Source organism: Ursus arctos, unplaced genomic scaffold, assembly GCF_023065955.2.
Source record: "Ursus arctos isolate Adak ecotype North America unplaced genomic scaffold, UrsArc2.0 scaffold_32, whole genome shotgun sequence".
NCBI classification, from domain to species: Eukaryota; Metazoa; Chordata; class Mammalia; order Carnivora; family Ursidae; genus Ursus; species Ursus arctos.
In genome coordinates, this window is record NW_026623008.1 from 9859641 (window position 1) to 9877661 (window position 18021).

General features: G+C 47.4%; 1 protein-coding gene and 1 long non-coding RNA gene across 3 annotated transcripts in view; both read left to right on the plus strand.

Annotated features, from left to right (window-relative positions):
* Positions 1-18021, plus strand: part of KAZN (kazrin, periplakin interacting protein) — a 1011261-nt gene that overhangs the window by 302690 nt on the left and 690550 nt on the right. The gene's annotated exons all lie outside the window — the stretch shown is intronic.
* Positions 1-18021, plus strand: part of LOC130542323 (uncharacterized) — a 67098-nt gene that overhangs the window by 10718 nt on the left and 38359 nt on the right. Inside the window, exon 2 of the long non-coding RNA XR_008956808.1 lies at positions 1-18021. This exon is cut by the window's right edge and continues 38359 nt beyond it. This is a non-coding gene — a long non-coding RNA (uncharacterized LOC130542323).

Sequence of the window (18021 nt, forward strand, 5' to 3'; positions counted from 1 at the left end):
GTCCTTTCTGGCTGCTGTGTTGAGAATGGGCTGCAGGAAGGCAAGGGCTGGAGACTGGTTAAGAGGCTCTGGCCTATACCCAGGCAGGAGGGGGTGGAGGTGTGGCTGTGTTGGTGGTACCTGCATACACACACACACGCACACACACACGCACATATGCACACATGCACATACACGCATGTGTACGCACACTTTTGTGATAGAGTGAACTTGCATTCATATAGTCTGTTCTCTTACTGTGCCCCTTACTTAATATGCCATCCACATTTTTCCATATCAATAAATATGGAGCTAGATCAAATTTTAATGTGTTCGTATTATTCCCTTGCTTGGATGTACCATGATTTATCTAGCCAGTCTTGAATTAAACACTTCTGCAGTTCCACATTTTTTACTGTGATAAACAATCCTGCAGTGAGCATTCTTGAACATGCCTCCCCGAGCACTCACTTACCCGAGTATTTCTTGGAGATGGGGTCCTGGAAATAGAATCGTTGGGTCAAAGTCTATCAATGCTTGACGGGTTTGGATCCATGCGGCCGAATGGCCAGGAAGGAAAGGTACACCAGGCACAGCACGTTCCCACTCTGCCTGCCTCGTCACCTACCCCAATCCAATTTTACTATCATCACCATTCTTACTCTTTGCTAATCTGATAGATTAAAATATGGTATTTTGGGGGGCGCCTGGGTGGCATAGTCAGTTAAGCTTCTGCCTTCGGCTCAGGTCATGATACCAGGGTCCTGGGGTTGAGCCCTGCTTGATGGGGAATCTGCTTCTCCCTCTCCCACCCCTCCCTCATGCTCGCTCTCTCTCAAATAAATAAAATCTTTAAAAATGTATGGTATTTTTGTTGTTATTTACTGCCATTTCATGGCTTTGCCCCTATATTATTTGGGCTGTTGGCCATTTTTTAAATTAATTTTTAAGAGCATTTCGTATATTCAAGACATATTGTCAAAAATGTTGCAAATTTTTAAGGATTTTTTTTCATATAATCTTTTTATTTTTTTAGAAATTACGAAATATTGTATACTTGTAAGATATATGACAGGCTTATAAAAGATAGAAAGAATAAGATAAAGCAAACTTCTGTGTACCCCTCACCCAGCTTAAGGAATGGAGCATTTCTAGCACCTCCTTTGCGTGCCCCTTTCTTCCCCAGCCTAACTAATCACTCTGTTGAATTGGATGGTGATGATTCCCTGGCTGTCCTTTATAGTTTTAGCTAATGCATAATGACTTCCTAAACAACATGGTTTTATTTTTGCAAGGTTTTGCGCTTGGTGTAAATAAAATCAGACAGTGTGTATCATTCGTGATCTGCTGTTTTCAAACAGTGCTGTGTGTGTTTGGGTTTCCTCCATATTGAAGCCAAGCTGTGGTTCACCTACGTTCCCAGTGCGAGTAGGATCGATCATGCCTTTGACTTCTGTATTCTCTTGCTGCCGCACATGGGGCTCTTTCTGCTGCTGTGAGTATTGTTACTCATCATTCCCAGTGCAACTGTGCAAAAATTTCTCTAGAAGTGGGGTTTCTGAGTCCCAAGGAATGCATATCTTAAAATTTACTAGCTCATGCTAAATTATCTTCCAAAGTGGTTTTTACCACTTTATATTTTGGGAAGCAACATAAGAGACTTCTGATTTGTCCATATCCTTGCCAAGATAGTCAGACTTCTTATTTTTCCCTTATCTAGTATACATGAAATGGGAACAGACAAGGACCATTTTTTATTTAAAAAAAAAAAAGACAAACTCTTAGAAGAGGTAGCTAGATAAAGGAAAAAATTGTGGATTTAAAAAATATTTGTTTGTTAGTTTGTTTTAGTGTTCCCAGAATCCTAAGAAGGCAGGCAACACTGATCAGAACTTCCGTTAGAAATTGAGGTAATTTTAAGGCCGGGAAAACAAGCTATCTAGGAAACAATTTGCCGGAAGAGATGGTTACACTGTTAAGAGGCTGAATACTCTCCCCTTTGGAGTTGTGGATAAGATCGGTGTTAGAATGCACTACCAAAAGGGTAAAAGAAATCCCTGAACTAATTTCTTCTGGACCTCCATTTAAATTCCATTTGCCTTGGTACAAAGAGGGGATGTGTGGGTCAGTAGGTAAGAGAATGTGTTCTCTCGTGTTCCAGGAAGTGCTTGCTGATCAACACATATGATATGGAGCCATGTGGGTCATGTGCACCATCTAGGTTCTTTGTATGTAGATTTCTTTGCAATACAGTCTTGCTTTGCACGTGTGACAGGCTCATGAAAAGTGAAAATTGTTCAGAATGTTCTAAAGCATTTCAGAACAACTGCTCACCTTTCTGGTTTGTTGTTGGTTTTTTTTGTTTTTTTTCTGGCGATAATCCTTCTGCATATCAGGATGCCAAACATCTGGCCCACGTGTGCGGGGAACCAGCAGGGCTTGTAACACACATTTCAGCTGGGAAGTACAGAGCCTGCTGGCAAAATGCATAAGCTAATTAGGCATGAACTCCAACGCAATCGGTTCTTGTTTCTGCAAATGTAAAATGCCACTCTCAATCTATTGTGTTTTCTTCCCAGGTCGAAAAGCATCACAAATTAGTGGGGTTTGAACGCCAGTGATTTCGCTGGCAAAGGTTGACTGCACAGACGTTCCTGACTTCATGGCTGCCATATGCAACCCTTTCTGAGTGTCCTTGAGGCTTTATGTTTGGAATGACATGGTGGTGTAGGGGGAGTAACATGGGAACAGGACACGTGGGTTCCAGACTCTTACAAATGAGTTGTGTGACTTTGAACGATGTACTTTTCTTTCTGGGCTGGTGCTTTCTCCTTTGCAAAGTGAAGGGGCTGAACATTTTCAGTAAATGTATATTTTTTTAGCATTTTCTGTGTGCCAAAGAAATAATCAATAATAATAAAAAAATAATAGAAAGCATGGTCTGTGCTCATTAGGATGTCCACAATTTGGAGACAAGCGACGAAGAAGAATGAGACCATTAGAACATGGCGGGACGAGTGGACGGTGTGAATGCAGGAGAGCAGAATGAGCCCTAGCCCGGTTCAGAAGAAGTCAGGGAACACTTCTTCACGGGGTAATGCGCTACAGAGCCTTGGAGGATAAAGAAAAAGTCAATTGGGAAGACTAGGATTGGAGGGGCATATTACCTGCCACAAGTATCTGCAAAGGCCGGAATTGTGAGGAAAACAATGCCACATGCATGGTACTCTCAAAACATGGCTCCCAGTTCTTTGACATGAATCTGGGAAGGCATGGAAGCGTGGTGGAAATGGTGCTCTGTGAAGCTAGGTCGTGATCATTCTATCTTGTTCACTGGGACATTTGCTTTTGGAGCCTTGAACTGACCTGTAAGAAATCCAGCTATCCCAAGGCCTTCATGCTGTGAAGAAGCCCAGGCTAGCCACATGGAGAGGCCATGGGTAGGCTTTCTGTTTGGAAGTCCCAGCTGAGTCCAGCTTTTGTGTCACCACAGTCTGGACACCAGATGTATACAAGCAAAGAAATCTCTACCGGACTCCAACCTCAAACGAGTCACGTCTTGCCTGCGCGAGCCTCCAGCATCAGGAAGCACAGACAAACCACCACCACTGGGCTCTCCCCGAGCTCCTGCCCCGCAGTACTCATGAGCATCCAACAGTTGTTGCTTTACACCATCGCGTGCTAGGGTGGTAATAAAGAGCAGGAACAGGACCGCTTCAGCTCTAAAATTTAGTTATTCGGTAAAACCCAAATATATCCTCCTGTTCTTCAAAAAAGAAAGCTCCGAATACATGAACTTTTGGTTTGAAGAGAAATGGTTGCAGCAACATCAAGGAAGACATTGCATTTTCCAGGGAAAGTATAGTAAGCAAACCTGAATTGGTTTAGTCACAGAAGTAATTTATTGATTCACACAAGTGGGAAGTTCAAGTTGTGAATCCAGCACATCCGGACCCTGGTGTTCAGGTGATGATTGGACTCTGATTCTCTCTGATTCTGGATTCTGCTTCGTTCTGTGCTGTCTTCATTTCCAGGCAGACACTCCCCGGGGAGGGGTGGGATGGCCATGATCGGCACCCACAGAAAGAGACCATCTCTTCCCCAGGCATTTTGGCACATTTCACTGGCCTTGACTGGACCCCAGCTCAGATCGCATACCTGCCTTTCACCCATGGCTATGGCCATGAGAAAGTGGTACCCTGATCAAGGCCTGGGCCACATTTCTACCTTTGGAGCCAGAAGATGTTTATGAATTCCTAACTGGAAGAAATAAGGTTGTTACTTCTTGTGTCCGCAGAAGGAGAAATAGGTGCTCACTAAGGAAAGGGAACAGATATTCCTTTAGGCAGAACTTTCTTGTTCCCATTTGGCTTGACCCAATACTGCTCAGACTTCATAGAACGATCTCTTTTATAGGTTTCGTTAACACCAGAGCAACAAAGCAGTTATGCCTCCAGTACAGGTGTGGAAAAATAATTCCTAGATTTACAGAGTGTTGGGGATTCCTCACACCCATTCCTTTTTCATTCTCTTTTTTGTTATTGTCAATTAATAAATATTCCTGAATTTTAATGATGGGTTCTCTTAGGCATGCTTTCATTCAGCACTAAAAATTGAAATACCACGTCCAAATTTCCTTCCAGATAATAGTCTCTTATGAAAAAGAAAATACTTTGTTTCATGGGTCTCTTCTAATCATGATGTTTTACTCAAATAATGCAATCTAAAGCCCCAAGCTCTCTATCCGTGTGCTTTTTTCCCATATGTTCTTTCGCTTCAGCGTCTTCATGTTGGAGCTTATCATCAACCTCAGGATGCCAGAACACATGTGCATAAGATCTAGGACTTTTCCTTGGGGCCAATCAATAAAGTGGAACAAAAGGAGACCCGGAATCAGCAAGACACTCAAAAGATACCTTATGCATTATGGCTAAAAGGTGGAGAAGAAACACAGAGATCTAAGGAGGGGACAAGACTTAACTCGCATCACGGAAACTGTAGTATGAGAGTTCAAAGAAAGAGCATGTCTTCCCCCCTAGCAAGTTCCATGCCCCACCATGAACTTTAGCAAGAAAGGAAGATCCTGGCCCTGGAATTAAATCTCATCTGTGTGAGCTATGCTTATGTGATACATCAGCACGTAATTCTGGGATCTTCTTCATTGCAAGGATCTCAGGATTCCAGCAGAAGTGACAACACTAACATTACCGTTGGAATGGGCCATCTGTTGATCTGTTATGGCCGCCATCATTTCTGTCCCATGAGGCAGAGGCTCTGGTTCTCTTTTAAGATAATAAGGCTGACTGAGATAAAAGCACCTCAATCTTAGAAAGCTCTCAAGCATTCCCTTCCCCTGGAATCACCTTGTTCTTTCCATCGCCTCCAGACAAGCAGTGTACCCTCTCTCGTTGGGTGGTCTCTTCTCTGTTGCATTGGATCCGCCCTCGTTCAGTTAGAAGAGGGAGAGGGTCAGAAGTTGCTCAGTTTGGCTCAGACTCTATATTGGACATTCTGGGAGAGAAGGAAGAGAGCCTGCTTTGCCTTTCTAGGTTTTTCTTCAGCTGAGTCTGGGAAGACTCAGAAGACCCAGCTGATCTTGGGGTGCATCCAGGAACATCCAGGCACAGCCTGAAGTTCCTTCTGGATCTCGAGGGCTGCCATGAAGGTGAAGTTCAAGTTTCTCCAACTGCTAGACAGAGTCCAGGAAAGAAGGACGGCCCAGCCTGGCTAGAAGAGCCCTGACCCCAACACGGGGGCAGCAGTGAGAGGGAATAAAGCAGCCCCTTCCTTGTGTTTATATTGGGTATTTGTGCCTGTAGTGTCCAGTACGATTTTATCTGAAAATATATTTTTCGAGCTAGAAACTGTTTTCTGAGGAGCCAGATGTTCCTAACGGGTGTCTGCTCCATCTGGTTTCCATTCAGTCACAGGGATGGACATGGTACCCTTCATTTTATTTTCAGATCTGTTACTTCAATAGTAACAAGCTGATGGGTAAATCTGGAGTTCATACTACCCGCATGATTTATCTACAACCGGATCTCATTACCATGGCTTTAATTACAGGCCAGACTGTGAGTGATGGTGAATTTTTCCCGGATCTTTTTTCCAAAAAAACAAACAACAAGGAACCTTAATTTATACCAACCACCACCCTTTAATTACACCAACCTCCTTTCTGTTTCTCCTATATGCCAAAGCCTGGCCTACCCCAGGGCCTTTGCTCACACTGTTCCCTCTACCTGGACCACTCCTTTCCTAGCTACTTGGGGGACTCATGCTCATCCTTCAAGCATTAGTTCAAGGCTCGCTTACTCTGGTCTCTGTTGGCACAAGCCCCAGCCCATCCTACTTCTTCTCTCTCACATCCCCCATTTATTTTCTTCATAACACACACAGTAAGTGTAACCATCTCATGGGTTATCTGCTCATTCCGCGGCCCCGGTGGGAAGGTCGGGTCTGTGAGAGCAGGTGCGTTCCCTCTCTGGCTCATCGCTGCGTGTGGCCCCTGTGCCCAGCACAGCGCTTGGTGCCCAGTGTGTGCTTAATAAATCTGCATTAAGTGCGTGAACGCCTGAGAAGAGGGCCAAGGCAAGGGGGGAGCATGTCTGGAGAGTGGCGCTGGTTAGCAAGTCCCCTGGTGTTGCTAAGGGCCATGTGAGCTACTAGCTGCTCTCCAGGGTTCGGTTAAGGCCCTTTGTGTGCAGACTAGGATCTGTGGGCACAGGGGATGGTGGCTCTCTCCCCAGCTCTTTATGCCCCTCTTCCATCAAAAACAGCTTCTGGCCCTGCAGGGAGGGAGCGACGTTCATTCAGTACCTGCTGTGTGCCCAGTCCCGCGCTGGCGGGTACTGGGTGAGCACTCACCTCGTTCAGCCTCACAGCCAGCCAGTGAGGGGACGTTCCCTCTCCCCACTTTACACGTGATGGCACAGAAGCTTGCAGAAGCTAGATGTCTTGGTAGGGGGCACATAGGGCAGGTGTCCATGGCGCCAGTGGGCTCAGGATTGGCACCCACTTCCCTCTGTTGCTAAAGCCTGTGCCCTCTCCACCACAACACCATGTCTCTCCACAGGGCCCAAGTCTTCCCTCCTGAAATCTGTGAAGCTTGCAGACTTTGTCCTCTGTAGCTCGCCTGTTTTCACTGCTGTGCTTTCTCTTCCCCTTTCTTTGTAGCCAGAGTTGTCGTTATTCTCTAGCTGGGCAGCCTGGGGCAAGTTACTTAACCTCTCTGAGCTTTAGTTTCCTTACCTATAAAACGGGGATGGTAATAGTACCAATTGCATACGACTACTGCGAGGATTAAAGTACTTAGACAGGGGTGTCTGGGTAGCTCAGTCGGTTAAGCGTCTGCCTTTGGCTCAGGTCATGATCTCAGGGTCCTGAGGTCGAGCCCCACATCAGGCTCCCTGCTCGTTGGGGAGCCTGCTTCTCCCTCTCCCTCCGCTGCTCTCCCTGCTTGTGCTCTCTTGTTTGCTCTCTCTCTCAAACAAATAAATAAAAACCTTAAAAAAAAAAGTAAAAATACTTAGACAAATCCTTGGTGGATATTAGCCACAATAATAAGTATTATATTATTAGTTAGAGTAAGTAATGTTTACTGCTTCAGCACGTGCACCCTCGAAATCTCAAGGGCTTAACCCGATAGAAGCTTATTTCTTGCTCGTCTTGCAATCCAGGGTGGGTGCATGGAAGGGAGGGCTTGGTGTCTCACAGACCACCAGGGCTGCAGGCTCCAGGCTCCTTCCGTTGTGTGCTCATCATCTCCTCCACCACTGAATTGTGTGCACCAGCTGGCAGTGGGGCTAAGGGAGCAGAGGACCGTGAAGAGGTTTCCCCGGCGAGCCAGGAAGTAATGGAACCTGGTCTCCCCGTGGGGACCCTCCCTGACTACCTGGGGCGGGGACGTGTCGGCTAGCTGGCCACCCGGAAAGAAGGGGTCTGTGGTATTGGTGAGCGCTAAGGGTTTCTGCTTACAGGATCGCAATTATAATAGTTCCCAAGCTCCTTACCCCATTTTAGCAGCCCACCTGCGCGGGTCTTCCCGGAAAAGTACCCCATCCCTCCCAAGGTCCCGACCTGCCTGTGGATACTTACCTGCCCAGGGTCGTAGTTCTTCAGAACCATGGTCACAGACAAGGGTGCCCCACATCAGAAAACAGGTGTTTTTTGTTTTTGTTTTTTTAAGCCATTTGGTCTGAGTGAGTGGCTAGTAATGGGTTGATGTGTAGTTGTCCATAGCACTGTTTGCATTTTAAAGTAAGACACGCAGAGGAAAAGAGGAACCGAGTCACGTGGGAGAGGGATTTGGGCTGGGGGCAAGTGGTGACCTTGTCCTCGCAGGTAAAGTCCAAGTAGAGGCCTTGGTGGCAGTTTGTTTTTTCTCATCTCCCTTCCAGGTGGAACAGTCTCTACCCGGTGGGGACGGCCTCCTCCCTGGCTCCCTGTCCCAGGGCTTTCTCCTGCCCACGCTGCAGCCTCTCTCATTCCTCCCCTCCAGGCTGCAGGCGGGGCAGCGGGGGGAGGTGGGTGAGCTCCTCAGCATACAGAGTAGGATTCAGACTTCCTTATCAGTGTGCTTTCTCTCATTTCCCGGAGTCCTTGCCGACCAGACATTCGTGTTGCGGACGTGTGAGTTCCTACAGCCGTTATCAATCACCAAACACTCAACAAATATTTAATGAGTGGTTTCTATGAGCAAGGGAGTCATTACGGTTCTGTAATGGGGGGGAGCATGTATTTTTGGTTTAGACTTTTTGGTTTTTGGAGTTTATAAAATGTCCTAACTGGCAAGTCACCCAGAAAAAATTCTCTACCTGAAAGACATAAAATCTCTTCTCCTATCTGATCTGCCTTTATGCATTTTTCGAAGCCTCTGGTTTTCTAATTAGAGGGAACTAAGAGCAAGTTTTATTTCTGCACCCATTATAGCACGTGACCGTGTTTCAATTATATTTTTCTTTTGGCTGGATAAGGGTAATGAATAGATCTTTATCAAATAATTTGATAGACTTTGTTATATCCAGCAACTTGTGCTAATAAGATGTGCTCAGAATCTCGGCTGTGTTTGAAGTTTGCACGCACGTCTGCAGAAAGTCAGGGAGGCTCCTGGAGATTAACCCCAGTGTTGATGATCCGCGTTTCCACGTCCTCCTCCACACTGCTGCGTACAAGTCAAGCTGCATGAAACCATTCCTTTTGTTGGCAACTCGAGCCAATGGCCCCCAATGGTCTATTCGGTGAAAGAGCAGGAAGAGCCTCAAGCAGTGGGGTGAGGTTCAGAAATCAGTGAATAAGGTAAAATAAATTTGTGAACGGCCAACATAGAGTTCCTTAAATTGTCCACATAGAATGTCGTCTTTCCCCCGGAAATGGAACAGATCGCTCTCTTACGACTAACCATTGAGGGAAATAGCAGGGGACTCGTTTCACAGACTTTTACATCTTGTTTTTATATAGGTACGTGCATATAGTCAGCCTAGAAATTGAGATCAGTGGAGGGGTGACGTATCCAAGTCTGCCACCTTGCACCGGGCTTGTGCTCGGCCAGCGGGACGTCCACTGGAACGATGGGCAGACTTGCTTGCACCAGTCAGAACGATCTGTCCATCTGTGTCATGTTTATACCGTCAAAGTCACCCGAGTAAACAATGTGCATGACCTCTGGACCGGTCATTTATCGAGTCCTTACGATGCACCTGATGGGGCCCCCAGGGCTAAACCCTTTACAAGTGTGACACCGTTTTATCTTTTCAAGAACCCAGCAGATTAGGTAGTTTTATACGTGAGGATGTTGAGTCACTGCAAAGTCCAATCATTTGCTCAAATAAATAGCGAGCAAATTAATCGGACCCCAGGTCTGGCGGCCTCCAAGGTGTGTGGCACTCTGCGGCGACGCCTTGTGCGTCGTGACCCATAACCTCACTCGGGAAAGAAAATAATTGGAACTGAGGCAGGTCTAGAGAGGAAGCTTGGTTTTTCTTTTCTTGTGTAAATTAGAGTCTCCCCGTGCCAGCCTCTCTCCTCCCTCCGTGTGCACACTCAGCAAGTTGAAATAAAATGCTTGCTATTCCTTAGATTCGGGTCCCGGACCTTCTCTTTCCCTAAGATCAGAACTTCGTACCTAGTTCTCTTCAGCGTCCCTCTCTGCCTGCCCCTCGGGAAGGACGAGGCCCCCAACGCTGTATCTACTAGCTGGTCGAGTAGATGAGATGTTTGCCACACGTGTCGTCACGACTCCCCTGGTGCTCCTTGTCCCCTCAGACATGAGCCAAGCAGCTTTGGCCGTGCTTAGCATTTACATGCACACGGATATCGGAAAGGAGATACTCCGTCTCACCTACCCTCCCACCTTCTGCCTCATGAAGTAATGGTCTTTTTTTTTTTTGAAATTAAAAAGAGGAAGGAGAAAAGGAAGAGAGGGAGAGGAGGGAGAAAGGAGGAGAAAAGGAGAGAGAGGAGGAAGGGAGGGGAATAGGAGAGCCCCATGTTGCCCACCTGAAATTTTCGTTCAGGTCACGCTAGAAAAAATGATGGCAGAGGAAGCTCCATCGTTGGCTCTCGAGTCGGATCTTCTTGGAGTCGATTCCTTCTTAGCCATGTGGTGACTCATTCAGCTTTCATGGGTTTCGCTTTGTCTTCCATAAGGTGACAAGAGTAATGACATGCACCTCAAAGCACTGTTGGGAGAATCCAGTGGGATAGCATATTTAATGGACATGGCACGGAGTGGGTACTCCCCAAATTTAGTTTCTTTCCTCAGCCAGGGCTTTGAGTCCTTCCTCCTGAGTTCTTCATTGAATTGCAATATCAGGCACAAACATGCCTTCTGTTTCTTTAGTGACCGTTCCTCTCCCCACCCGCTGCCCTAAATGGTATAATTGGAGTCCTTGCTACATTCTCCAATGTGATGAATCAGCGTATTTGACCAAATTTTTTGTTCAGAGATCATGTCAGATCAGATTTTTTTGTTCAGAGTTAATTACTCTTTTGATCAGAAAGTTTATCCTTATCTCTTTGGGCTCATCTGCTATAACTTATTCTTACTTTTGTTTGATCAGCCCTGAATGTAGTGTGTTGTCTTTATTTTTCAAGGCAGCATTGATAAGAAGGGGAAAGGGTAAGAAAGGAGAAAAAACAGAGGCCATTTGATGGAAGTCTAGATGTTTCTATGAAGGGTCAGATATTAAGAAGAGGAAAAGAGAAGAGGGGAAGGAGAAACTGAGAGCCTCATTGCAGGGTCCCACAGGGAGCCAGGCACGGTCCCCAAATGATGTTTTGAGGAAAGTTTCATGATTATTACTTTTCTTTTTTTCTTTTATTAAGACAGAGGTCAACTGTCCTTCGGGGAGAGAGATCTCTTTTGCCGTTTGTTTAATCAAGAATCTCTGCCAGCAAGAGCCAAATGCATTGGCTGGTTGAGTTGCTGTGATTCAGCATTTTAAATTCATTTCTCAAGTGTTTGATTTCATGGCAGCTGACGGGCGTGTTGTCGGGGCAGGCTGGGTCTCACCCCAGCTCTACCACGGCCTGGCTGTGAAGCCTCGGGCAAGTTGCTTTTGTTCTTGGCATCTCACATGGAATGCAGGAATATGTGAGGATTAAGTGGCTTAATAGAAGGAAGAGAATCTGACATTTGTGTCTTCGTGGTCAATGTTCAACACGTTGGAGTTTAGATTCTGATAACAAAAGTCAGAGTAGCTTCACGTTTGGGGTGGGGGGAGAGGTAGTAATGGGGTTGGTGAAAAGTGGGGACACCCAAAGGTCTCTGGGGTTGTTGACAGAGCAGATGAACCACAGGCATGCCTTCAACTCAGAGCTGAAGTCACAAAAACAAATGATCTCTGCCCAGAGGGTCACGGGGAGTACTTGCCGGCTCCGGGTGGGACCGTTTGTTCCAGATGCACACAGCTGCAAGCCTCTGAGGGCCAGGGGCCCAGGCTTTCTGTATTGTGCTCTCTCCTTTCCTGGCTTGAGCTGATGTCGTCCAGCACAGGCTCTCACTGTGCGGAGCTGGGACAGCGGCCACCACACCGAGGAAGGCACTTGCTGTCCCCAGGCGCCCCGGACATCGGCACCAAGACCTCCTTTTTAACCGTCCAGCCCTCTGTGGGATGCCTCTCCCTTTCAGCCTTAGGAACATTCCAGCTCCTCTCCCTGAGTGTCCTGGCAAGACCTCCATCCATCACATTGACCTGGCTCTGGTTCAGGAACCATCTGGAAGAAGCACATTAATTACGTTAGTCTGGGGTTTATCAGCCTTCCCAAAGGAGATGTTAGAAACTCCGGACATGCGACAGACATTGGTCCCTTTAATGCTGCCTCCTCTCAGATTAAGAAACTGCAGAGGTGTGAACGGAATCTTTACTACAAGGCTCGACAGTGGCTTCCAGGCCTCAAGAAGGCTTTGGAAGAACTAGAAGGTCCTCTCTGAGCTCTGGAAATTCTCAGTGACTTAATCCCTCTCTTTGTAACAGGGACTTTGGGTGACCTTGAGCCTTCTGACTGGGTCTGGGAAATACGAGAGCTGCGGAGTTGTTCTCTCTCCTCTTACACACATAAATGTGCTTTTACCAAATTGTGAGGCTTTACAGAGGCACAAAGCAAGTGGGTTTTTCTTTTGAAAATGGAGTGATACTGCCAACTCTTTTTTATTTCTTTCTATTTTCTGAGTCGGCTGCTATCACTATTTCTGATTTCTGTATTCCTAAAGTCAGTCTGTTCTGTGTCTTGACGAACATTCCAGAACATCACCTCCTTTCTTTGCTTCCTCCATTTCTTTATTCATTCAACAAATGTTTATTAAGGTCCTGTGATGTGCCAGGCCCTTTTCTAGGCACTGGGGATACAGCAGTGAGCAAAGAAGACAAACACCCCACTCTCGTGGAGCTGATGTTCTGGTGTTGGAGGCAGACCAGAAACAGGAGAAACAAGTGAACATGTGCAGAATGGCAGATGGGATAAGTGTACAGAGAGCATGAAGAATTGTGAGGGGGAGAGGGAGATCTGGCCATTTGTGTGAAGTTTGAGGAGGCGACAGAATCATCCATGGAGCACTCCAGGCAGCCAGGAGAGCAAGTGCAAAGGCCCCGAGGCTGGAGCATTCTGATGTGTTGAAGTGTCAGCCAGAGAGCCAGTTTGGCTGGAGCAGAGGAAGCCATGGGAGCAAAGGAGAGAGATCAGAGCAGTTGTGGGGAGACAGATCATGTGAGGCTGTGACAAAGGACATAGACTGACTTTGTGTGACATGGGCACCAGAGGGGAGTTTCGAGCAAAGAAAGGACATGATCTGACTTGTGAAAACACTCCCTCTGGCTGCTGTTTTGAGAATACGCTATAGAATAGTAAAGGTGGCGGCAGGACAGTCAGGAAGCTCCTGCAGTATGGGGTGGGGGTGGGGGGCAGAGAGCCGGGGTGGGGGTGAGAGAAGATGGGGCTGGAACCAGGGAGGCAGCCATGGAGATGGTGAGAAATATTTGGATACCAGATGATATTATGGTGGTAAAATGGACGGGGATTGAAAGATGAGGGAGGGTTGCAGAATCATGTCCAAATTTCCAGCTGGATGGAAGTGTCATTTACCGCCACCCCTTGCCCCCGAAGAGTGCTTGACCCTGGGGATAGCTCTGATCTTTGCAGATGGAATCAGGCTGCTTGCCCGTGCTCATTCACAGGGCATCTTTTCCAGCACTCACGACTGGCCAGGCAGTGTTTATGCACCCTGCAGACAGTAACTAATGCAACCCTCATCACACTGCGATTGACCCATTTTACAGATGAGGATGCTAAGGCTGAAGGAGATTAATCGCTGGTCATGGGTCACACAACTAGTAAGTGAGGCATTGGGATTCAAAGCAGGCAGACCACCCGCAGGGCGCACCGAGAGCACGATACCCCCTCTGCATTGGCGTGATGATGATATCCAGTACCATGTGCTCCTTACGTGTAAACACACTGCGTCGTGTGCCGGGACATGTATTCTGTTATTTGATGGTAGATGCACACTGTGGGAAGGAGGAGAGTGAGACGGTAACCAATTCAAGACGCTATGGAACTTCGGTGAGACCATTCATTGCATCAGTTCTAAAGTTGTCTTGGTCCATGTGGGCAGGATTTAACAAAATCACCATAGACTGGTGGCTTAGGCACAGACATTGGTTTCTAGCAGTTCTGGAAGCTGGAAAGCCCAAGATCGACACACGGGCAGATTCAATGTCTGGCGAGAGCCCAGTTCCTAAGTTCGTAGATGGCTGTTCTCGCTGTGTCCTCACATGCTGAGAAGGAGCAAAGGAACTCTCTGGGGTCTCTTATAATTATAAGGCCACCAGTCCCATGACCTCAGCACCTCCCAAAGGGCCCACCTCCTGATGCCTTCACATTGGGAATTAGGCTTCAACCTGCAGATACTGGGGGACACGGACACTCAGTCTGTAGTGGTGTTTCAGGCGGTGGAGTGGAGCCTTGTACTTCCTGGTTTCAGATCCCCGACCTGCTGCCTGCTCTTGAGTCACCTCAGATGAGTGACCTCGCCGTCCCAAGACTCACATCCCACAGCTGTAAGGTGGTGTTATGGGTTGAATTGTATCCCCCTCACATTTATATCTTGAAGCCCCAAATCCCAGGACCTCAGAAAGTGACCGTATTGGAAATAGGGTTGTTGCGGATGTAAGTTGACGCGGGGCATGCTGGTGCAGGGTGAGCTCCTAATCCAGTGTAACTGGTGTCCTGAGAAAAGGGGGAAATTTGGACACAAGCGCACACACAGAACACCAGGGAAGATGGAAGCTGAGATTGGGTGATGTGTCTACAACTTGAGGAATACCAGGGATTGCCAGCAAACCCCAGAAGCCTGGGGAGAGCTATGGAACAGGTCTTTCCTCCCGGCCCTTGGCAGGAACCAACCCTCCAACACGTGGATGGCGGACATCCACTCTCCAGAGCATGAGACAATACATTTCCATCATGGAAGCCCCCCGTTGGTGGCACTTTGTCCCAGCAGCCCTAGCAAACTACTCCAAATGGAGTGAAGAAGAGTGTACGCTTTGTGAGGACGTCTCTATCTGTCTGTCTGTCTATCTATCTATCTGTCTGTCTGTCTATCTAATTATCTATCTATCTGACAGAGAGAGAGAGCATACAAGCAGACTGGAGGGGCAGAGGGAGAAGGAGAAGCAGCTCCCTGCTGAGCAGGGAGCCCGATGTGGGGCTCGATCCTGGGACCCTGGGATCATGACCTGAGCTGAAGGCAGACACTTAACCAACTGAGCCACTCCGGCGCCCCGAGGATGCCTTCAGGTGAAATTCCGAGTCCTGGCATCCGGTAATCAAGCAGTATGTTTCAGCTCTGAGCATCACCCTCAACTTTTTGTTCTAAAGTTCCTGTTCCCTGCCTGCTGCTCTCTCCACCTGGGTGAAGGTGAGCTGGGTCCTCAGGACAGAATCCAGGTGGTTCCCACAGCTCTGATCAGATGCTTTCATGGCTATTGATTTGCCACGTGGCCTCTGTCAAGTTGCCTCACCTCCCTTAGTGCTCGTTTTCCACTCGTGAGGCACTTGACCCTTCTGGAAGGGTGTAAGGAGGCAGAATAATCCTTTGTCAAGTCTCAGATGTTTTAAGGGAAGGTGCTGCGTCACTGTGAGGTGGGACTTCCTCCCAGTCACTTTCCAGGTACGATGGGTGCCCCTCTTGCAAAGGTCACTCTCTGGGCTTAGGAGTTTCCCATGACTCTGGAGCTGAGCTCGGGCAGGTGGTTCCAGAAGTTCTGTCTTACACTGTGCAGGCATCTATCTCCATCTCTCCCCCTGCCCGAGAAGCTCTGGAATGCAGCCAGAGAAACCACACGGGCTCCGGCTCCTGCCGCTCAGCCGCGGGGAGGTCGTTGGAGACTCACTTGACCCAAATGCCACTGTCCCCAAATGGCGATAGGCAGGTGAACACTGGACAGGTGAGTTTCTAGGGCACACGGGGAGGAACACTAAGGTTCTAATAGGTATGTAGCTAATATAGATTAGAAAGAATATGGGGCACCTGGGTGGTAGGGGCGCCTGGGTGGCACAGCGGTTAAAGCATCTGCCTTCGGCTCAGGGCGTGGTCCCAGCGTTGTGGGATCGAGCCCCACATCAGGCTCCTCCGCTGGGAGCCTGCTTCTTCCTCTCCCGCTCCCCCTGCTTGTGTTCCCTCTCTAGCTGCCTGTCTCTATCTCTGTCGAATAAATAAATAAAATCTTTAAAAAAAAAAAAAAAGAAAGAAAGAATATAACCAGCACATCAAACCAGCATGGAAATTTTTAAAATTAAATTTGTATAAGAAAAAGAAGGTGAGTTGCTTTTTATTTTTTAATTTAATTTTATTTAAATTCAATTTATTAACATATAGTGTATTATTAGTTTCAGAGGTAGAGGTCAGTGATTCATCAGTTGCCTGTAACACCCAGTGCTCATTCCATCACGTGCCCTCCTGAATGCCCATCACCCAGCTACCCCATCAGTGAGCTGCTTTTTTAAAAAAAAACATCAAGCAAATCATGCAAATGGTACATAGGGCAGAAGCCATCATTATGGTTCTTAAATGACTGAAATTTGGAGAAATGTAAGAGGCACTGGATGGCTCGTGTGGGCTCCATAAGTACATAGAAGTACAGCGTTGACAATTGCAGCTTTTTAAAGGTTAGACTTTTTACGCATTGCTAGTCATTCCCGCGCCTTCACCCCGCTGGTCCTGGTCCCTGAATTCTGCACCAGGGCCTGTTCGAACACTGGCGTTTTACACTGTGGAATCCAGCAACGCGAGAGGAGCTTGCCTGCCTTGGACACTGTCCAATGTCATTTAAAGGACCCCCAAGATAAAACCGCTTTCAATCTCTGCTCAAAAACCTTGTTAAGCCTTCCGTTCAAATTTATTGTTTGAAACTGTTCTGTGCTAAGAAATACAGGCCTTTCTGAGAGCCGATTCTCAAGCTCTCTCTTGTCAGGTGTTTGTATGAGTTGTAAATCGCTCAGTCGTTGCTGGGAGAAGTCATCGGGAAATCTCCAGCAACACCAGATCTGTAGCTTTCGAGAAGCACTGGAGAGGCGGCCGTTTGATTCTTCCTCTAAAATCGGGGGGAGGTTTATCACCCGCACTCTATGTGACGCTGTGTAACCTACCCACTGCCCGTTGTGTGATCCCTGAGTTCCGCTCTGAGCCAGACCAATCCTGTGTGCCCGTGCACATGGGTTTCAACCCCATGAGCTGATTCAGACACCACCCATGACCACTCACAACTCTGCTCTGAGCTTTTAGGGGAAACCCAAATTAACTGTCCCTATGCATTTTAGAAAGTTCTTTGAAGATGCTTGGAGCTCAGTTTTACTGCCCAGAGTCTCTTACTATCGTTCTTTACCCCTCCAGGCATATTTTATGTCAAGCAGAGAAGACTAACTGATGTAAGTAATACCACCGACAGCTAATTACAAAAATCAGTTCCTGTAACAACACGGAAGAGGATCTGGGTCTCAATGAGGAACGAGAGCCGGGTTGTGTGCGCCTCATTTTGAGATGGCAAACTGAAATGTCACAGGGTGTGCTCTCAGCTGTCAGCTTCTAATCTAATTAGACGGGATAATTGGGGAGGCTGAGCCCACTGACGGCTGACAAACATATTGGTCTAATTTCATTCCTTCTAATAGGACGCTGTCAACACCGAGCTTCTCTTGTAACCATTGTCAGCCCTGGCTGGCCCCGCCGCAGAGAGGAGAAGGCTTCTAAACTCAGACAAAACTCTAGTTTGATCCACAGATGGTTTCCGGGAGTACAGATCATCGCTGAGGGGGCTGGGAAAATGTGTTGTGGGCTGAATCCAAACTGTAAAAGCAAAACAACAGGAAGGACAGTTGTTGATGAGGTAGAAAGCTGAACCAGATTGCTCAATAGCTACTGAGGAATATCCCTTCTATGACTTTTGAGGACATGCCACGACCAGAGCCTAAGCTTCGAGAGTGCTGCCAGGAGACCCTGGTTAGAGCCCTGTTGTCATGAAGAGCTAAGACGAGTGCATCACCACC